Source organism: Eumetopias jubatus, unplaced genomic scaffold (assembly GCF_037043125.1).
Source record: "Eumetopias jubatus isolate StellerSeaLion01/CBP00866 unplaced genomic scaffold, mEumJub1_p1.0 scaffold_14, whole genome shotgun sequence".
Lineage (NCBI taxonomy): Eukaryota > Metazoa > Chordata > Mammalia > Carnivora > Otariidae > Eumetopias > Eumetopias jubatus.
Window position 1 is genome coordinate 2,147,091 of NW_028274820.1, and position 22,676 is coordinate 2,169,766.

The 22,676-nt window shown below is 55.9% G+C and overlaps 1 protein-coding gene across 1 annotated transcript in view; it reads right to left on the bottom strand.

The window, feature by feature from the left end:
- Positions 1-22,676, bottom strand: part of TNS3 (tensin 3) — a 167,289-nt gene that overhangs the window by 139,121 nt on the left and 5,492 nt on the right. The window contains exon 2 of the mRNA XM_088018255.1: positions 14,168-14,205. The gene's annotated coding sequence lies outside the window, so the exon portion shown is untranslated. The remainder of the gene's footprint in view (positions 1-14,167; positions 14,206-22,676) is intronic.

Here is a 22,676-nt window from a genome sequence, read left to right on the forward strand (position 1 = left end):
CCAGGGTGTCCTCCAGAGAATGAGAGCAGGCTCCGAGCCAGGGCTCCCAAATCCCACGCCCGCCCCCTACCCCCCACCCTCCACAGCCCCATCCCCGGCTGAACTCTGAGGAGCTCGGCCGTTCTTCATGGTGGCCACCTGGACAAGCCATCAGGGAGGAGACGTTTGTCAACACAAACTGCATAAGCCACGGTCTTTGCTGGAGAGCAAGCAGGGCCCCAGCTCAGCAGAACAAAGGACAAGCAACAAGGCTCAAGGCTTGCACGCCAGCCAGAGAGGAGCCTCGGATCCAGAGAACTGATTACAACCCTGCTGTCTGTGTTCACCAGCACCGTTACAAAATGCAAACAGAAAACGTGGAGGGCTACAGTGAATTTGCAAATGAAACTGTACCAGAAGCGCCAGGTCAGAGAAGAGGGTGTGGCCGAGGGGAGAGCCACCTGTCGGCAGAGAGGAAATGAACATTTACATCAAGAATGGCGAACACCTAGTTTCGCAAAGCCCATCCTCGAGTGCACAGAGTGGGCACGTGTCCCTTGGATGTGGCTCACGCCAAATCCCAGGACGGAAACTCCAGGAGAACATACTGGCTTGCCTTGCTCCATTTCCTCCCTTGGAATAAGACAGAGGATGGCAGTGGACCCCAGTCTGGCAGGGCTGTGGTGGAAGGGTGCAGGGCGCACGCGTGGGCCACCCTGCCTGGCAGCCGGGATGTAAGCAGCCATGCAGAGCACCCCCCTTGCATGTCCTAGACACTCAGGGGTTCCTTCCAGCTCTTCAGCCAGACCAGAGAGGCACAGTTCCCGGCTCCCAGGCTCTCCACCAGCCAAGCACCTGTTCCTCCCACCCATGGCCTGCTCACCTCCCCTCGGGATGGAGACACCAGGTAAGCCAGCCACGGGCAGCTGCTTGGGGTTCGGGTCGGGTCAGTAACGGCAGAGGCCGCTCACCTGCTTTCTGTCCCCATCTTACTGCGACCTCAGATCACACGCCCAGAGGGCCATCTGCTCTGCTCACTTCACCAAAGGAAATACCGTGTGGTGCTGGATGGCTTCCAGGTGGGCCTGGCCTTCCTTGTCATGCAGGGGCTGAGGCTCCTGGATATTCAGGATCTGCAGGAGCCAGTCCTGTCTCACTGACGGAGCTAAAAACCTGGCGGCACCTGCAACGCGATTCAGGACCGCGGGAGTGTCCCGACGTGGCGCTGTTTGCAGGGGCCGTCCTAGAGCAGGACGCCCACAGATCCCTGAGTGCACGGCCAGCGCATTAGAGGGAGGACACGCCTGCACCCTGGGGGTCTGGGCAGTGCCTCCCTCAGAGCTCCTTCCTGCTCTGGGAGATGGCCTGAGCACGGCCGCAGGAGAAAGGGGCCCAGCGGCCACCACCAGGGTGCACTCACGGGGATGCCCACGGCTCATCCAAGGGGCATCTTCACGTCCCACGCGCTGTGTCAGCGGGTCCTGCTCGCTGGCCCTCACTGCCACCCAGAAAGCCAATGACCGTCCCTTTGGTGCACGAAGTGCTGAGTCCCGCAGCGGCCGCGCAGTGCGGGCAGATCCCACCGGGTCCAAACCACGTTCCTCCCCTGAAAGGAACGGCTCCACTCTCTCACTGCAAGTCCCGGGGGGGTGGGCGAGGGGCGGAGCCCGCAGCGGACGGGGGAGGACGAGCGCCGCCAATTGACGGCGACAGCCCCAGAGAGATGGCGCGAGGTCTGCTCCGGGGCCGTTTTGTGGCTGCATTAGGGGCCAAGTCACCGTAACCAAGGACGACCATAAACAAACAGGACTGCGCCCCAGCCACACCTTGCTCTGTTGCACCTGCAGCACGAGGGACTGAAAACTCCCCCCAAGTCAGCAGGTGGGCAGGCGACCCAGACAGAGGGGGCCTCGCTCCCGGGGGCGACTGTGCCTCGGGAACAGGAGTGTGGATGCGAGGGCCAGTGTGCCTACGTGTGACTGCGTGTGTGAATGGAGCATGCACGTGTGTCCGTGTGCACACTCACGCACACAACCCAGGCCCAGCCCTGCAGCTGCACCTCCCCAAGGGCACCAGGGCGCCCTGGCCGACACCCCCGAGGGCTGACCCAGGCGAGGAGGCGAGGAGGCGAGGCTCCTTCGGCGGGGGAGTGAGACGGCCTCACAGGGCCTGACTCGGCCCTCTGTTTACTTCTGGAAATTAAGGTCCTGGGACAGAAATTACGGTCCATCCCTCCCCGTGCCCTGCAGAGATCGTTTCCCTCTCCATTAGCTCAACAAAACAATGAACTCAGCATTTGTTGTTGCCAATTCTTACCAAAGTTTACGTCGAACAAAGCCACACGAAACGGCACAGCAAGGCTCTCTCCAGAAACGCGCGTGTATAATGAAGCCCCGCACAGCCCGTGTGCGCAGGGGAAAGGTAAAGCCGAGCCGACCTTTCCAGAATCGTGGACAAGCCCAGTTGTGCTGGGCCATGTGAGCGAGCGCCACAGGAGCCCATGGAAGCTGGTGCCCTCAAGCATGTGGCACGTTCTCACCCAGCCAGCTGCCCCAGGGAAAGCCGGCCATGTTGCCCACCAGTTTTCCAGGTAATCCTGCCCATGGGTAAATTCTCCCCGGGCTGGCATGGCGCCGGCACAAGCAAATACTCATGCCTGGATTCTGGAAGGGTCCGTCCGCTCAAAGGAACCAAGGTATGAAGACACATTACATCAGTGCACCCACATGCTCACAATAAACCCATCCACCATCCTAGGTGCAGTAAACAAGACAATAGGGTTGTGGGCGCCCGACTCACCTTGATGGCTTTAGAGGCACGTTCCTGAAGGGAAGCCCAAGGAAAAGGTGCAACCTTATGCCCAACTGCACCATTAAATAAAATCACATCGTTTTAAAAAATCACTATAATGTTAAGTCCAACAGAGGCCCCGCACAATGTGGCACGGGGTTGAACTTCGCTTTATCTCTGCAAAGGCGATTCTTTACGAGATCGGAAGGCAGCACCTACCGCCCCCCACACTGAGCACAAAGCCCCCCTGCCCCCTCTCACGCCCTGTGCCCGGCTGGAGAGACGGACGTCCGAGCGACGTGTCCGCCGGCCCCAGGGCTGCACAGAATCTCGGGGAACCCTGCATCTCTGCACAGAGCGGCAGTCCCGAGGGAGGGGGGCAGGGCTTTCTCTCAAGGGGCAGAATCTTTCGTATTCTCTTCATCTTTTATTATTTTACAGCTTTGACTTCTGGGGCTGTGTGTTACTGACCGATAAACACAAGATGTTTTTATTCGCCCATTATGTAAGATGCAGAAGAGATCAAAGTTTAATTGTGTTTATAAGAATCGTTATGGTGGATCAGAAACAGGGAGCAAAGACAGGAGGGAAACCGCTCTCCCCGGCGCTGACATCCAGAGAGGAGCTCAGATACCACCCGTGTCGGTCACTCGGGACGAGAGCACAGTGCCACAGACCCCGCACCTCGAACAGACATCCCTTCCCTCCCGGTCCTGGAGGCTGGAGTCCAATCCGTGCGTGGCACGAGAGCCACGTGTGGCAGGGCCAGTGCCCCCGAGGCTTCCCCCCCATCGGAACGTGTCCACGGCCATGTCCTCCCTGTGTCCACGGCTCGTCCCTCCGTGTGCATCTGTGTCCCGTTCCCCTCTTCTTCTAAGGATGCCAGTCCTGTGGGGTGACTCCAGCCACATCACTGTACCTCCATCACCTCCTTCGAGGCCCCAGCTCCACAAACAGCCACATTCTGAGGTTCTGGGGCTCAGGGCTTCCATGCATGGATCTGGGGGCGGGGGCCCATGCAGCCCGCGGCACCCACCCTCAGAGGTCTTACCGGGCCAGTGGAGAACCCATGTCAACACGGGACGTTCCCACAAGTCCAGCAGGAGCCGGGTCCTCTAGGCCCAGAGGGCTGCCTCGTGGGCAGGTGACTCGGCTCCTCGGTCAAGTCTGCCTGGCAACGCTCCTCTGGGGGGGGGGGGGGGGGCGCCGGCAAGGGCGGGGGGAGGCCCAGGGGCAGATCTGCACACTGCTGTCTAAACAAGGACAGCATCAGTGCAGAGAGATGGTTCTACAAAATGCCGACGTCCCAGACTCCGTTAATTTACTTGCTTCCTTCAAGCTCTCCCAGGGGGTAGGACAGCCCAAGTCACCCGTGTAAGCCCAGGAGAAAACATGCCCCCCACCAGTCCAGCTAAGCCCTCCCTCGAGGGCCTGCCTGCCCCATATGGGGGCAGAGGGTCGGGAACTCACCGGGATCCTTTCAGTACATTTCTCCCTAAAGTTAGCAAGGAGCTACCGAAGGTTGTGTTTTCTCTTTTAAACAAAGAAGAAAGGTAAGCCCCAGATTTTGTTGGCTCTCAGTCCCAGCTCCACTAGCTCTGCGATTCTAGTAACTTCTAGAGCTAAGGACAGGGGTGCACACCTGCCCCAGACGGGCCTTATTCATACGTGTACGCTGATTGTGAGTGTTCAAGGGGGCTTCCTGACCCAGTTGAGGCATGAGGTCCCGGCAAATGCCTGTCAATGCTCACACGGCACAGAAAAGAATTAAATTGAGAAAACCCGGCTCTGCACTCGTCTGGTTTCCCATCTTCGCCCGAGACCAGAAATCTGTGAATCTACTACTGGAACGATGTTCCAACCGTGCTTCTCCAGGTGGCGGGGAAGGGCCACTGAGGCCCACGATGGGATGCCTCCTCAATGGACAGCTCGCACTCCTGTGCCTCGGTCTGTCTGAGCAGATCAGGCCGAGTGGGAGGGGGCCTGGCACCTTCTTGAGGGTCTCACTTTCCAGGGGAGGAAGCCGGGGGCCTCAGAGGTGAAGTATCACGTGCAGGACCCCTGGAAATTAGACAAGACCAGAATCGAGCCCCACAGACCCCCTGGGGCCGTCACCTACCAGATTCCTGTGCCTTATCTTTGTGAAAAGAGAAAAAGAAAATGGCATCTGATAGCTTAGTAAGATGCCGGTGGCTTGCCAAAGAACCAGAACAGAAGAAAATCTCATAAATACAATGTAATTGCAGGAAGATAAAAAATATATATATGTAAAATTTAAGAAGCCTTTCAAAAACTGCTTTTACTTGTCTGGTCGTTTAAAACAGCAAAGACTGAGACATAAGTGCACCAAATCCCCAGACCCCTTTCCACGAGAAAAATCCAGGTCTCAAATTCAAGCCACTCCTCACCAGTGTCACCGTGGTCGGCCTGCAGACCCATCACGAGTGACCAGAAATTGATAATAAATGAAGCACCCATACTGGTGAATAGTTTACATTTTAATTAATTAGAAGAAACGGAGGCCTGTACCTACCCTCTTTTCAAAGCTCCCCCCCAGGAGGAGCGAAGCTGGTGGTGTCTTCAAGGCGGGGGCACCAGCGGCCCTTTGGCGGGTGACTCAGCGGCGCTCCCACCAAAGGGAAGACCAGAGGGCAGGCTGGCCCCCAGGAGATGCGTCCTTCGCTGTGCCCCAACGGGGCAGTGGGGGCATGTCCCCTTTCAAAGCCCAGGACAGCAAGGATACCGCTGACGTCAGGGCAAGAAGACGTGGAGACGATGACGCCCGGGTGTCCACCTGCTTCAAGGGCAAAAAGGCCATGAGCCTCGGTGGCGGCAGGTGGGCGAGGGGCCCCGGCAGGGCAGCGGGGTGCGGGACACACGGTCCCCCCACCTGCATGGTCACGCCCAACTGTCCACTGTCAAAACCATCAGACTGGATATTTATGGCATGTGACTTTTCTAATCGTGTGCTTAGTTTTAAAAAATTACTTTTTAGACATAATAAATACAGTTTTTCAAAGGCAGAGTCGGCTGGATAGCACAGAAAAGTCCCCGGACTTTGCCTCAGAGGCTCACCCCCTGCCCTCCCCGTGCCCCGTCCTCGCCCTGCCCCCTGTCCCCCCATGTCCTCTCCCAGGGACCTGGCCAGCTCAGGTGGCCCCTCCTCTGTAAGCTCAGTCCTCCTCAACCATGCAGGGGACATAATAACCCCTCCTTCCTCTACCCCAACCAAGCCCTTCCTCTCCTTCTCCTGGGGAAAGTCCCTCCCCCACGGAGCCCCGCCCCCAGTGAGCCCCGCCCCTGCCAAGCCCCCCAACACTTTCCATGAACAAGGGTGTGGTGGGAGGTCTTTGCAGACAGGGAGATGGGGGAAGAATGCCCCCCTCCCCAGGCTTGGATGCCCACCCCAGACCCGGGAAATAGCAGCCACTGTGCTCAGGGTGCACGGGGCCAGGACAATGTGAGCTGGGCCAAAACGTCCCTACCAAGTGCAGGCTTTTGTTTCTCTTGAAGAGAGGAGCTCAGGAATGGCACACCCCGCCCCGTGACATTTTTAACACCTTCCTTCTTGCAACAGAAAGGAAGAAAAGGCACAAACACACTGCAGTCCTTTAAGGAAGGAAACGGTACGCTCCACGGGGGTGCTCAACAGTACTTCCCCAAAAACACTCCATCCACAGTGTCTAAGAATAACACAACGAACAGTTCGGTTTTTGCCAACTGTCCTGTGACCCAGGGAAGGGAACATGACAAATTCTGACAGCTTGCAACTTATCACCAAATCTGAAAAGAAAAAAAATTAGCTTTGGCGTCAGGTGGCCAAGAGGCAGCCTGCCCACTCTGAGCATCCACAGAAGCGTGTGACAGAAACGCTCATGGGTTCGCCCCGTCAGAAGCTAATCTTCCATTCACAGTTACAAAATCCCGCTGCACCCAGGATCCCGGGGGCAAGCCCGAGACCGGCCTGCAGCCCTGGCCCCATCTGCCGAGGTCTGCCCGAGAATGCAGGGGTGACTCCCCGCCACCCCTCCGCGTGGCCCCCCGCTCTCCCTGGGCAGCACAGAGCTTTCCGACGGGCCCCCGACGGCCTGGTCAACACCCACCACACGCTTTTTAAACATCCAGAAAAAGCCCCTAAGAAGACAGAAAGTGACATAAAGACTCTGGAATCAGCATTCTGATTCCATAACCAGTGCCAGCCTCTTAGGCGATCCGTCCTCCCTGCCCCCCGACGAAGCCGCAGCCCGGGGTCCCCTCCTGCAAAGATGGTGAGCAGGCCCGGCTGTGTCGAGGCAGAGGGGACGCCTGTGGGGTCTGGAGACACAGGAGCCAGTCGTGCGTACTGCTGTCCAGGTGGAACAAGAGGGCATCCGCGAGCCATTCCCAGCCTGCGGGAAAACAGGAGGTCAGCGCTTCCCGAATCCCTGCTCAAAATGAAGAGCTTTCCAAGACGAAAAGCAAAACACTGAGTGAAACGGAAGCTGTCTTTTACAAATGGGAACGTGGAGATGGAGACTCTGATGCTCAGTTACGGGTCGTCGTCCTGCCCCTGAAAGTGGGCAGATGGGCGTTTCACTCCAAAAACCGGTCCTCCGGAGTCACCGCCACGAGAAAGCTGGCCCCGGGATGGGAAATGCTCCAGTGCGGGTGCAACGTGAGCGATTTCACACGGGAGGCGTTGACATGCCACTCGGGGTCCCGCAAAACCCTCGGACTCACACCACGGCCACCCGAGGGGGGAGCGCACAGGCACAGTCCCGGCCCCCGCGCTGGACCTCCGTCCTCGAGGGCCTGACCCTGGTGGCCAGGTTGTCCAGGGACACACGTGCTCTGACAGCATGGGGACGGCGTCCAGGGGTGGCCACCGGGCAGAGGGCAGTTTGCAGGTGTGGGGGGGACAGCCTGAGGACCAGGCTGCAGGGCCCCCCAAGGCCACCAGCACATCCTCCCCGACGGGGGAAGAAGGCGGCAGGGAAGTCACCAGCAGGGGTCTGATGCACCTGCAGCCTGAGGGCAGGAGCGAGGGGTCCAGGAGAAGAGCGTTCTGTGAAGCAGCAGGATCGCCAGGTGCAGGCAGGCTGGGGAGGGCTCGGGGCGCCCCGCAGCTGGGAGGACCCCGCCGAGCCGGGGAGAGGGGTCGGCCGCACAATGCAGGCAGAGAGGACAGATTCTGAACAGTTCAGAAAGTGCACAGTGGCCAGTGAAAGACAGTAGTGTGTCCGGACAAGGAAGTCAGGAACAGGGCATTCGCTCACAGGGAACGTGAATGAAGAATGAAGAGTTAGCATCTTCCAGAAAGAAGCCAGGGCCGCTGTCGACACAGGCAAGCAGCAAGGCACCCAAGGAGAGTCCAGAGCTGTCTGCGGAGGGGACGCGGTTTCTACGACGGAGGTGATGAGCAGGCGACCCGGAGCGCACGGGAGCCAAACGAGGCAGTGTCAGGCGTGTGCGAGCTGAGCCACGGCACGTGGGTGGCTTGGAAGGAGCCACGGGGGTCCTCCCAGCAGGGAGGTCAGCAGGTTGTAAAGCTCCACCTGCACACTGCTGAGCGGAGCCCACGCAGAGAGGCAGGGGGATCACGCTGCCATGCCATAGGGACAGTGCCACCCCTGAGAGAAGACAGGTGAAGAATTCCACGTGTGCCCATGCACACGGCCAGGCACACCCACAGCCGCCGGGGTGGGACAGAGGTGGAGGGACCCACTCCTGAGAGGTGGGTGGTCACACAGGAACCCAGGACCAGGTAGGTGGTGGAATCCGAAGGGCCTGCTCTGCCCTGGGTCCGGGCACTGCAGGACCACACCCAAGGGGACCACCAAAGTCCACCCTGGGGATGCGCCAGGGCTGTGGCCAGCACGTACCAATGCAGGATGCTGGAGTGGCCAGCCAAGTGGGAGGCTGGGAGCCCACCTGGGAGAAGCCACAGAGCCAGCCGGGTGGTGGCGGCGGGCGGGGGGGGCTGGGTTACAGAGCCGGCCAGAGTCAAAGCCACACACGGACAGGCAGGAACCTGTGGCTCTGGTCTCAGGAAACGCTGAGCCCACTCCTCTGCCACCGGCAGTGTGGAAGCACCTTCAGGTTGGACCCACGCTGCGTGAGGGGCACAAACGAAGCCAATTATATAGCATTTGTCTGCTTGGCAGGGAAGATCCCATTCTCCGGAAGAGAATGTGGAGAGTACACCATCCTTTCGTGTCGTTTAAACACTTAGGGAATAAGATGCACTCTGATTTGTGCTGTTGGCGGGTCGACACTTTGTGAAACAGCTGCGTTAGTAGGATAATGACCCTGACTGCAGGTAGAACAGTCTCCAGAGAAATGTGCTTGCTCCGAGGATGCAGGATGCAAGTTATCCAGAAGGAGGGGCTGCTCCCTCCAGAAGCCCCGGGGCTGGGTTCAATCCGGCTGCTGAACCGGGTTCTCGGAACCCCTCATGGAAGACATCTGTGTTCTGATTTCGTAGAGAAAGAAACGAAGGCCCGAGTGCCTGTGGCGACCGCGGGGCAGTCAAGCTCAGATCCCGGGGTCCTTGCCCTACGGTCTCACGGGCTGCTTCCGACCGCCACGCCTGGAAAGTTCCACTGTCTCCGGTTCTCCCAGAAGGAGGGCAGGCGTGAGGAAAGGCATCCCCAGTGCAGAGTTTCAGGGAGTGGTGATTCCCGTCACTAACACTCAAGGGAAGGAAATTATTCACCAAGCGCTCCTTCTTGGGTTTGTCCACATTCGAGCCTGGGCTCAGGGCAGCCCGGCCTCAGCATCCCATCCCCCACACGGCATCGGGCAGCTGCACGCTCGCACATCTGCTACCCTCGTCACTAGAGGGATGTCTGCCGAATGGAGGGGTCTCCTATTCGCGGGTGCCCTCGCTCTGCCATCGGAGCCGGGCTGCACGAAGTCGGGGGGCATCACGCTCGGGGTGCCTCAGCGAGCCGGCTTGCTTGAACCGATCCGCATGCTCCCAGCTCGTGTTGCAGGCAAAACCAGTGACCGAGGCAGGAGCAGGAACCTCACCACAGGCTCACGCCCGCAATGCTCGGATTCATCACAAACCAAGCCGTCCCCCAAGGCCTGGAGGCCTGCCACCAGCGAAGTCCCAGAGACACGCTCCTAGCTCTGCCGGCATTTCCAAAGGAATTCTGAGGAGCCTCAGCGATGCCAAGAAGCTGCAGCTCCCTCGGGGGAGGAAGGACCCTGGGAGGAGCTGGTGAGTCCAGGGCTCTTGGGCAACCTTCCTGGTGCAGACACAGATACAGAGTGGGGTGGGCCACAGGCTCCGGCCTGGGGAAGGGGCAGAGGGCATGAGACGGGGGATCTGGAGGCTTCAGAGCAGGGATGCCAGGAGCACATTCCGGCCCCGGCTCCACGGTGGACGCACAAAGCATGCACAGACCTCGACTCTGAAACCCGATGCCCCTGACCGCTGGGACGCAGGGGCCCTGTAACAGTCCCCGTTTGCTGGACCGATGCGGGGAGGGGCCGACGGACCACACCTGGGACACGGTGGGGAAGACAGCTGTGTCTGGAGATGCAGGGGAACCAGCAGACGTAAGCTCCTGGCTACAACTCCTCACTTACGCCGGCGGGCGTCGGCTGTCACCAGGACCCGCGTCCGTGGTGGTTTCTGAGGACGCCGTAGGCTCTCGTGGCAGAGGTGCCCACCTAGAAGACACAGTCTCGGGCAGGTCACTGTGCCTCCTGCACCAAACACAGCCAGAACTCGGGGGTCACCAGCACAGGAGGCCAGCAGAGGCGGCGGCAGGAGGGGGCTGACACTGCCCGGGGCCCAGACGTGGGAGAGGCTCTCGGGGGGGGGGGGGCCACCTGGCCGCGCCTCAACCTTCAGAGAGAGGAACGGCGTGCCCATCACAGCTCGGCTTCTGTTGGGAGGTTTGAAGCTTCCCAGCTTGGCCACCACATGACAGTCACACGGGGGACAGAGCAAACAGAGGCCCCTGCAGCCGCCTGGGACCCCCTCCTCTCCCGAAGGGGGCTCCCACCTCACCGAGGGAGGCAGCCCTGGGGTCCTGTACTTTGTCTCCAGCAAGGCACCCGTCAAGGCACACCCAGAAAGAGAAGAGGCAAGCTGGGCATCCACGTCGTGCAAGGGACAAAGCGGCCTGAGGACAGAGCCCTGACTTCGGAGACAGATGACAGGGGGCTCAGGGCGAGCCCGGCATGGGGACCCTCCACAAGATGATGGCTCCATACCACTGCAGGTGGGTTCCAGCTCCACCAACTCACTGCTCTGTCCCTATGTGGGGGCCTTACGTTTGCAAAAAACAAAACACCCTATCTGGAGGTCGGCATAACATGTGCTCTTGAACACGTCAATCCCTGACCAACGGCTCCTTTAAGAACAGGTGTGCGGTCTGGGCCGACGTAGAAGGACCGTGCCCGGGGCGTGGAACGGCGGATGCGGCGCCCCACTTCTGCAGAGCTCCCGCCCGCTCGCCAAAGCCCACTGGGACCCCGCCTCTGCCATATTTGGGGGGCCCCACCAGGGACCCCATCGCCCGTCTCCCTGCAACGGCTCTCTCCTACTTCCCGTGGCTCATGCCCGTGAGTCAGCCAGCAGCTGGGAAAAGCCAGCTCACGCCACCCAGGCAGCTCACGAGGCTCCAGCGAACCAGCAAGGCCTCCCAGCGAGCAAAATATTTGCAATCCCAAACTCCCCAGCCATTATACCTAAATAATTTGCCTTCCTTAAAATCTAAATAATCAAGATTACCATAATTAACAGCCAAGAGAAAGCTTTCTTCACGTTGGACTGTGGACGGATCACTCACCCATTTCACACATAAAGAAACCGGAACCCCAGGGGACTTGCTGCAGCAGACGAGAAGCCCCCACGGGGATCACGGCCCCCGCAGGGATCATGACCCGGGTCTCTGCTTCTCTGTGCCCTCTGAGCCCAAGGCCTCACCTGAGGGGCCACACTGCCCATCAACTAGGAAGACCGTGACTTCAGTCCATCAGGGCTGTGAGCGAGGCCCCAGCTCATGACTCGACTTCCCTGCCCTCATGAGCCCCCAGGCCCCAGCCCCTGGCTCGGCCGTTTCTGCAGGATGGCTCTGTCCTTGGTGATGCCGGTACAGCGGGGTTCACCGCACACTAACACACTCCGGGGAGGGTGCCACACACCCCTGGCCTCTGTTACTCCTTCCGAGTCCCCACCAGGCCTGCGGATGTCACAGAGGGAGCCTGCAGCACCCGCCCTCCCCAAGTCAGCAAGCAGCCGGACCGGCTCGGACGTTAGGCCAAAGCATCACGGTTGTGTGTCAGGAAATCCAGCGAGCCCCGGGCACCGAAGGAGCCTGCGTGTTACACACACACACACGTGCTAAGGAAGGACCCACGCTGTCTGCGAGAACCGTGTCTCAGCTCCTGGCAGACGGAGCTGCCCCGGCTTATCTCCAGCGGTGGCTGGGAACGTATGGCCCTTCTGCGCCCCACACTCATGGTGTTATGGTTCTGGAATAAGAAGGGGCTTTGTTATTGCTGGTGGCATTCTCTCCTGCCACTCGAAGCTGGGTTATCGAGAAAAATGAATGCGGATACATTTCCCCCAACCCCGATCTACTGAAAACGCTTATCTACCTCTCAGCAAAATCCAATTACTGTGGCCAGAAATGCCATCATCGGTGATAGCTAAGACTTCTGGAATATTCTTGGAGCCAAAGAATTCAATCCTCTAAGGAGCCGGCTCTGGGCCCCCCTTGAACACACGGTGCCAACAGCAAGGGGGCTCAGTTCTCCGCTGCCAGCCAGGAGTGGCCAGGCCAGCCATACACATCTCAACCCTCCCGGCGTGGGCGCGGGGGGACCCTCCTGGAAATCCAGAAAATTCTGTGCTCCAACACAACCACTTAGAAGCACACCACACGCATGAGAGAGGAGCATATTTGCAGGCAAACCAGAACAAGGAGAAGCCAAGGCTGGAAACGAGCCCCCCGCCCCCGTGAGTGTGTCTGAGCAAGGAACAGCTGGCCTCAGCCAGAAAGGGGGCTCCTCCAGAGTGAGACCAGAAAGGAAGCAGACAGGCCCTGAAGCCCCACCAGGGGCACCTGCTCCTAAAACAGCTCAAACGCACATCCCGTGACATCTCGGAGAGGCAGGGGACCCAGGGCTTCGGAGGGGACGGCGGGAGGGCTGCTGGCCACGGGGCTGGGTGGCGGTATAGCACGGGGCTCTGTATTGCACTCTGCGCCTCTCCTGCATTCCAAATCCCCCGTCGTGGGAAGTTTACAAAGAAAAGGCATTTAATCTCTTTCTTGAAAAAACACACACGGCTGGACTAGCCCATAGTTCTTGCCGACTGTGTGTATGCGTGTGCGTGCATGTGAGTGTGCAGGTGTTTGTGTGCGTCTGTGTGTGAAGTGTGCGCATAAATGGTGCAAACTGTGAGTGTGCATGGTTGTGTTTGTGCTGGTGTGAGTGTGTGCTCCTGCACGGGGGTAAATCGTGCGTGCGTACGTGCCTGTGTGGTGGGGAGGGTGGAGGGATTCAGGATCCCCAGTCCCCACACACAGGACCCACCGTGAGGAGCCAGCTCACAGCGCATGAAGCATGCCTCCAGCACACACTTCTGCTCAGAGCCCAGAGCCAGTCGGAAATTCTCAGCAATAGCTGACCCAGGAGGGGTGCACGGCAGCAACCAAATCCCAAGACTCTCTAAAACCCCATCTCCCACGGGGGCGGCCTGCCTATGTGAGAGGCTCCCTCTGAGGCAGGGCCGGCCAGTCAGAGGGTCGATGCACGCACTACAGGAAAATGCGGGAAGTACGGACACTGTGACGGGGGCAGAATATCAGCCCTCCGTCCCGCGGTTCCCTCAACTGCCCACCTGCCAGGTCCAGGCCTCCTCACCGCCCCACTGGTCAAAGTCCTAACCCCCACCAAGCACCCCAGGCCTCCAGCGCTCCTGGGGGCCCTCGGCAATGTAGCCCCTCCAAGGAACTCAAAAACCAGGACAACCTTCCCCAATTCAGGGCCCCGACTTCCGTGACAGCCTGACAACCCCACCAATCTAAGAACAACTACCCTAACACGAAGCTCCCCAAATCCTCAAGGCCAGGCATGTGCCCTAAACGCTGTGCCTACGCCACCCCGACCCGACGATATAATCCTGAGAGAGAAGGGGGCATCTGCTGGGGGGCCGGGGGGTGGGGCCAGTCACCGCATTCTTATCTGAAACCAGATTCTTGAGGGTCACGTTCTACAGTCAAGAGCAGAGTGCACAGCTCTTCAGCTTACTCCTGAGATGAAACGTATACATCCCATCGAGGCATCTAGCAGCCTCTTTCTTGTGTGTTCCACACCCATGGCCACAGGCCAAGGCGGCAGAAGCCACGGCCCAGGCCACGGCGGGGGCACAGTCCCCGGGGAAGCAGCAACTTACCTTAGGTTCACATGGCTTGTGGTAGCAGTACCTGCAGGCTGGAAGAGAGAGAGAAAGAAGGGGTGTCCGTTGAGCAGGCTCAGCAGCAACACGTCTCACAGCTGCAAACCCCGTCCACACCCTCGAAGGCAACACGTCTCACATCTGCAAACCCCGTCCACCCTCGAAGATCAGCAGCGTGCGGGGTACAGGTGCGCCTGGTGCGCAAGGCCCCGGCCAGGATCCGGCGGTTGGCAGCGGCCAGGAAGGCGCCGAGCCATAGCCATGGGCTCTCTGGGATCCCTGGGGGTGGAGAGCTGCATGGACTCCGAGCTGTACCAAGCTTCCATGTCGGCCTGGGAATCACAGCTTCTCCCCCCAAGAGGGACGGGAAACCCTAAAGTGCCCCCTCCCCTCCCCCCCAGCATTAGGACTGGTGCCTTTCTTTCTTTTTTTTTTTTAATTTATTTATTTGAGAGAGAGCATGAAGTGGGGGAGGGGCAGAGGGAGAAGCTGACTCCCCACTGAGCAGGGAGCCCGATGCGGGGCTCGATCCCAGGACCCCGAGATCATAATGTGAGCCAAGGGCAGGCGCTTAAAGAACTGAGCCACCCAGGCGCCCAGGACCGGTGCCTTTCCAGTAGTGACAAAGCCACCTGTTGCGCTCCGCATGCTCCCGGCCTGGGAACGGACCGTCAGAATAAATCCACGTCTAAATTCCCGCGGGGGAACCGCAGAGACATGCGCCCATCCAGAGGCCCCGAGAGCGCAGACTTAGAGCCAGAACCCAGGGGGATTTCACAGGCCCGCCCTCGGGAGGCTGGGGCCTCAGCGCTGCCAGGGGAACCCCAACAGCCCCCACGTGGCTCGGGCCCGGCCAGCGCCAGATGCCAGGCAGAAAGAGTAGGGCGGGAAAGGCAAGGGTGCAGCTGGGGCGCGGGGGAGGGGGCCCAGGCTGGGCGCATGGGGCCGGGGACCTTCACAGCCCTCCACGGCCATGCGGCCCTGGGCAGGACCAGTGAACTCTCTGGGCCTCAGCTGCTTCTCCCGGCGTGACCGGGACGCCATCGAGGGACCCCGGTTTGAGACGACAAACACAATTTATCAACATGCACAAGTGTGGGGGATCCTGGAAGAACCAGACCTGGGAGGGGGGCCGGGGAGGGAGGAGCCGGGCCCTAAATCTGGCTCAGAGCTTCAAAGCCCAGACTATCCCCCCCCAACACACACACACACACACACACACACACACACACACACACACACACCCATCCCTCTCCGTTCTAGAGCTGGGGATGGAAACGCTGAACTCACAAAGGTCCCTGCAGGACTGAAAAATGATAAAGCAGACAAAGTAACTTGGCCCCTGGCTGGTGGTTACAGGAACTCCAGCAGAGAACAGCCAGGAGCGTTATCTTTGCAAAGATCTATTTTCTGAATGGTCTTTCTATGCCTCTGAGGTTTGTGAGATTATTCACAAAGACAAATATTTACTCTACATCTCCTAATGGGTGCACTGCACAAAGGCGATGAGTGACTTTCTAATCAAGATAGACTTGCCTTTGGAATAAAAAGGGGCTTCCGCGCCAGACTAGAAAGGCGGATGGAAGCGCAGCTGGGTCTGGAGGCTGGCGAGAGATCCCGAGGTAGAGAGGACATTGTCAGAGGCCCTTGGCCTTCGGGTAAGCAAGAATTAGCAGAAATGCAGGGAAGAATTCCCCTGGCCCCAGAGGATGCTCTGCCCACACACACACACACACACACACACCGAGCCGGGCAGTTGGTCCGCTCGCAGCCTGGGACTGGGGCACAAATCTCATGACCGTCAGACTCCACGATGGCCCGAGTGACCCATGCGCCCATGCCCGCATGCAGTCCCTCCCATGGTGGCTCGGGGCTGGTCTGCGGGACCAGGCGGTGTGGCAGAATGCAGGGCTTGCAGGCTCCGCTCCGACCTCTCGAGCCAGCCCTGCTGAGGACAGCCAGGCACTGGAGCAGCCCCGCGGAGAGGCTCGTGGGGGAACTGAGGCCTCGCACCAACAGCCAGCACCAGCTTGCAGCCGCGTGAGAGGGCCACCTCGGGAGGGGCGCTCCAGCCCCGGGCATGCCTTCAGATGATGCAGCCTCTCAACAGGCCCGGAGCCGCACTGCCCAGCCACGTGACTCCCAAATTCCTGTCCCACTGAAGCAGTGAGAAATGACAGGTGCTACCACCACACAGGGCACTAACTTCTGGAGTATTTCGTCATGCAGCAGGAGGTACTCGCTACAGTGGGCGAGCTCAACCCGGAAAGGGCTCCGGTCAGTGGCCAGGTCACAAGCGGTGTGACACACTCGTGGTGGACGGGACAGCCGACTCAGCCACAAGAGAGCCCCCGGCCATCAGAGGGCAAAGCCATTACGTTCACAAGGATTAACTGATCACAGCAACCTCACGTAAACCACCCAGGCACTAAGGTGGAGATCCCGAGAGGTGGACCCACTGTTTCCAGTACATAGGCAGGCGACCCCCCAAGTTTTATGGATGGCCCCTCAGGTTTTCCTTAGAGTAGCGGCAGTCCAGCGGACAACCTGCGGCAGTGTGCCTCGCCGTGTGCGCCATGCTTCCCCAGGTGCAACTGCGTGTGGTCCTACGAGCATCCCTTTGGGGAAACCACGCGGGTGAGGGGCCCAGCGATGGCCCGTCTCCACCTGGCTCCCCACCCAGCCACACGTGGCCTTTCCAACACCTATAAATGCCTGAAGCAGACACAGTCCAGGCCAGGTTTCCAACCCTCTCGCCTACAGACAAAACGCAGCTCCTCAACACGGATCCAACATCCCCCCGTGCCGTCGCCGCCAGCCCCACCCGCCCTCCCATCCCCCGGACCCAGAGCTTCACTCACACCATCTCCACGCACCCCCTTGGCTCTGCTCCCCTGTCTCCGTCTAGAACTTCCCACACACCCTTCTGTGTCGAGCTGACATGTTTCTTTCTCCAAGACTGAAGGCGGCAACCACCTTCTCCACCAGGAAGCCCTCCATCGCTCCTCCTAGTCTGGGCTAATGCGCTCCAGAAGCCCCTGGCCTGCCTTCCTCTGCCTAGCCTTCATCCCACTACCCCTCACTTCACAGCAATCTCTGTGTCTGTCTCCCCCCACCAGACCAAGCTCATCAAGGACGGTGTCCTTTGTTGGGAATCACCAGCCTCTTGTAACAGTGGTGGGAATGGAGATGGGCAGCTGATACCGACGGAGCGCCCACCGGGCACGAGCTGCATGGTGATAACACCTTCCATCACACAGGCTGGCTGGATTTTCACCATGCTCCACAAAACAGCCACCGAACTTCTGCATGTCTAGTGATGGGAGCCTGGGGTTCTTGCATGACCCCTCAGGTCTTATCTGCCCTGGGTCCGCTTTCAGAAGCTGGTGCACACGGGAGGGGCCCTCCCTCCCTGACCGCCACTCCATGTGGTGCAGTCTCCAGGGAGAAGGGAGGCTGCAGAAAGCACCAGAACTTCCCCAACAAAATGCATCCCTAAACTGCACACGCCCAAAAGGACAAGGTGTGCATGTGTACTCTGACCACCGGTCTCTCCCCAGCACAGCAGCTCATGCTTTGTTGTTTGCTTCCAGCTTTCCTGAGCTATAATTGACAAAATTGTATATATTTAAGGTGTTCAACATGATGATTTGATACATGTCTACATTGTGAAATATTTGCCACAATCACGTTAATTATCACATCCATCACATTACCCGGGCGTGTGTGTGTGTGTGTGTGTGTGTGAGAGAGAGGGAGGAAATACCTAAGATGTATTCTCTTAGCAAACTTTAAGTATCCAATAAAGTACTTTTAACCACAGTCATCATGCTGCACATTAGATCCGTAAAACTCATTCATCTTGCAACTGAAAGTTCGTGCCCTCAGACCAACATCTTCCCATTTCCCCCAGGTTCAACCCTGGAAACCACCATTCTACTCCATTTCTCTTTAGTTTGAGATATTTGGGGTTTTTTTAAGATTTCACATATACGTGATACCATAAAGTGTTTGTCTTTTTCTGACTTGTTTCACTTAGCAGAGTGTCCTCCAGGTTCATCCATGCTGTTCCAAATAGCGGGATTTCCCGCTGAATATGCAGCTGAATAATTTTCCCTCATTTATATACCACATTTTCTTTATCCACTCATCCATCGATGGACACTCAGATTTCTTCCGTATCTTGGCTATTGTGAATAACACTTTTACGAGAAAGAGAGGACAGATACCTCTTAATGATCTGATTTCCTTCAAATATATACCCCGAAGTAGAATTGCCAGATCATAAGAAATTCTAGGTTTAACTCTTTGAGGACCCTCCATACTGTTTTCCACGGTGGCTGCACCAGTCCATGTTCCCACCAACAGTGCATGGGCATTCCCTTTCTCCACATCCTCACCAACACCTGTTATCTCTTGTCTTTTTCATGAAAGTCATTCTAACAAGTGTGAGATGGTAACTCATTGTAATTCGCACTTCCCCAGTGACGAGTGATATTGAGCATCTTTTCATGTACCTGTTGGGCATCCAGATGTCTTCTGGGGGAAAGTGTCATTCAGTTCCTCTGCCCATTTCTTAATCCCATTATTTTGGTTGTCTGCTACTGAGTTGTAGGAGTTCTTCATTTACTTTGGATACTAATCCCTCATCAGACATATGATTTGCAAATATCTTCTCCCCTTCTGTGGGTTGCCTTTCCATTTTGTTGATAGTTTCTTTGGCCATGCAGAAGCTTTTGAGTTAGCTGTAGTCCCACTTCTTGATGTTTGCTTTTGGTGTCATATCCAGGAAATTGCTGCAAAGACCAACATCAGGGAGATCTTCCTCTGTTTTCGTCTAGTCATTTTATGGGTTCAGGTCTTACATTTAAGTCTTTCATGCAGTTAAAGTTAATTTTTCTGAGTGGTAGAGACATTAAGAGCAGCTTCATTCTTCTGCGTGTCATTAACCATCTTCCCAGCACTGCTGTTGAAGAGATTATCCTTCCCCTGTGTGTTCTTGGCACGCTTGTCAAAGAATAGTTGACCATACGTGTGCAGGTTTATTCCTAGGCTCCCAATACTGTTCCACTGGTCTGTTCCACTGTATTTTTATGCAGTACCACACTGTTCTGATGATGACAGCTTTGCAATATAGTTTGAAATCAGGAAGCATAACGCCTCCAGCTCTGTTCTTTCTCGAGTTTGATTTGGCTATTTGGGGTCTTTTGTGATCTCATCTGAATTTTAGGGTTGTTTCTATTTCTGTAAGAAATGCCATTGGAATTTTGATAGAGACTGTGTTGAATCTGCCGATTACCTTGGGTAGCATGGATGTTTTAACAATATTAATTCTTCCAATCCAACAACATGGGAATGTTTCCATCTATTTTCCAATGTTTGCCATCAATTTCTTTCATCAATGATAATTTTCAGAGTACAGGTCTTTCACCTTACTGGTTAAACATATTCCTAAGTATTTTATTGTTTGTGATGCCACTGGAAGTTAGATTCCGTTCTTAATCTCTCTTTCAGATAGTTCACTGTCAGTGTCTAGAAACACAACTGATTTTTGTATGTTGATCATGTATCCTGCCACTTTACCAAATTCATCTGTTAGTGCCAACAGTTTTTTGGTGGACTCTTCAGGGTTTTATATGGTATTTTTTTCTAATACTGGACTTTTATAAATTCTAGGCAACATTTGATGTACAAAGAGTCCTGAATTACTGTGTTAACAAAAATCATTTTTTAAAAACTCCAGCGGTCCCCGTAAGGAGCAGAATCTGTGCAGGTTTTAAAATAAAGAGACCCTATGCTCTGTTCCCAGATAAAAATCAACATGTTAATCTCAGTATTTCTGGGCCCGTCACTACATAATTATCTAAGGCCATGACTCTGCCTCCTAAAAACCATTACTGATGGTTCTAAATATGGATGGTATCAAATGCATGCATTACACAAATATGTTCATTGCAGTTTCCCCGGCATCTCATTACTTTCACTTACATGAAAATGAAAAGAATCCTATTAATCCTAAACGCAAAAATGTCCCTTTCATCAAAAAACAACAACACACACTTGCCTCATTATTCTCATTACCTTTCGCTCCATCACAGCCCTTGTCCAATTTCTTCCTGCTGAAAGCATCAGCACATCCTCCAAGCTGAAGTACAGAGGCCCCACATGCTGGTGCTCAGTTTCCTCATCTGTGACACAGGTGGTCAGAGGACAGAACGCACCGTGCAGAGCAGTGCCAGCTGGGAGCCCGTCAGATGCACTGAGCACGACCACTTCTACTACCGTTCCTGGTCCAGGGTCTCTAAAGACGCCACGGAAATGCGCCAACTCTGTTCTTCACACACCTCCTCCTTGTGGCTTCTCTGCATTACAATGTCCCTAGCTTCTGGGCGCTGAGCACTCAGTAAACAGTAAGGCTGGAATCTTCCACCCAAGGCCAAACTCACAGGCCACTGGGACGTTCTTTCTGCTTCCACAGACCTCTTTCCACATAACCCTCACGTGACCCTGTGTCCACGTCACCCCGAACTCTCCTCCAGCAACTGCCCAAAGGCCCTTACAATACAGCATGAGTGCCTACTCTCCTGTGTTTTCCCCTGTTTTGTGCCGCTGGGTCACATCTCATCACCGCTTCATACATCGGCCACCTCCACACCTAAGCCCATGACCCGGGGAGACTGCATGCGGAGCAGAAGACCCCTAGCGTCTCCTGAGAACCATTACGTACTCCGTACATAGTTCCAGGACGTATTGCTTCTCCGTGTGGAATACAGCACTCACTGTCCGCTGCGTAACCAGTATTCTCTTCTTGCGTTTTCACCTTTCCGTGAGACCAGCTGGGACGTGAGCACTGAGTACTTCTCTGCACGGTGAAGCATGGTAGAGCTTGGGAGAAGCACCTGTGTGGGTGGGAGCAGGCAGCTGACCTAGCTGCCTTCTCAGGAAACACCGTTTTTGTCTGAAAGGACTCCCAGGCAGACAATGCCTGGCTATTCAGACTTGCACACTCATCAGTCTCACCAATGAACAAAGCGTGCCTGTCACGGTGAAGTAAACAACTAACAGCATTTGGCCGATGACAAAATTTGAGATTTCAAGTGAAATTTAGAACTTGGGGAGACAGGTATCCATCCCCATGAGCTTGACAACTCCTAACACTGTTCTGATAGAATCGACACTGAAAAGAACAAGTATGGGGGGGGTTTTCTTGGTATTTTATAATAAATGTGTTAACATCGAGAAAAATCTGCAGAACTCGTTGAACCACTATTTTCCAAATGACCACTGCCTGACATCACATGGTCACGCCTGGCGAGAACATACTCTCAAAGTGCTAGACAGCCTCATGGATCTTAACAGAACAGAGTAGGCAAAGCTCATCGACACAGTTCCAGACCCCACACCAAAACTAAGCTTTAAGAAACATCACTTGAGTTTTGGTTTGGTATCCATAAAGAATACCCTCAATAATCTGAAAAGGTTATCAAAATGCTTCCTTTTCCAAACACATACCTACGTGAGGCTGGATCCTCCCTGAACCAAAACAACGTGCTTGTGATGGTTCATTTTACGTGTCAACTTCACCGGGCCACGAGATGCCCAGATATCTGGTTGAACGTGTTTCTGGATGAGCTTAATATCTGAATCTGTAAGCGAGAGAAGCAGATTGCCCTCCCCGGCCAGGGTGGGCCCTCATCTAATCCAGTGAGGAACTAAACAGAATGAAGGGCAGAGTAAGAAAGAATTCTCTCTGCATGACTGTCGTTGATCTGGGACAGCCAGTGTTCTCCTGCTTCTGAACTTGGACTCGGACTGGAGCTACACACCAGCTCTCCGGCTTGCCAACCACAGATCTTGGGCCCTCGCAGCCTCCTTAACCAGAGCCAACCCCTTCTGACAAATCCCACTGGCTCTGTTTCTCTGGAGAACCCCACGTAATACAAGGTTGAAACAGGTCGAATGCAGAAGCAGACAGGAGGGTCCAGCCTCCCTATTATGCCTAACAGAAGCACAAAATATACACACATATACACACACGACACCATTACTCTTCTCGTTATACAGAACGAGAAGCAGAACAAAGTGATACCAAAGATTCCTTTCTGCATGAAAAAAAAAAGACTTTACGAAAGCAATTAGAAGAATTGTATATCCATAAATAAAATATTGGGTAGCTGTTGAAAGACTATGATTTCTAAAAACCTAATATGTGACGACATTTATAATAAGCAAGATGAAGAGATGTAAAGCTATGTACAGTACAAAACAAACTAAACGCTGTAAGAACAGCCATGAGCAATGGTCTGATCCACACCTGAGAACTCTGGGCAGGACGGAGGTGTCATCCCAACTCGGATAAGCAAAGCATGGGGCATGCAATATGTCTCTCACTGGGAAAACCAGCTAACTCACAAAAAATAACAGAAATAGTGCAAATTCCAGATGAATCAATCATGAAACTGGATCAGAACTGGAAAAGCAGAAGGAATATTGGAACAAACCATGC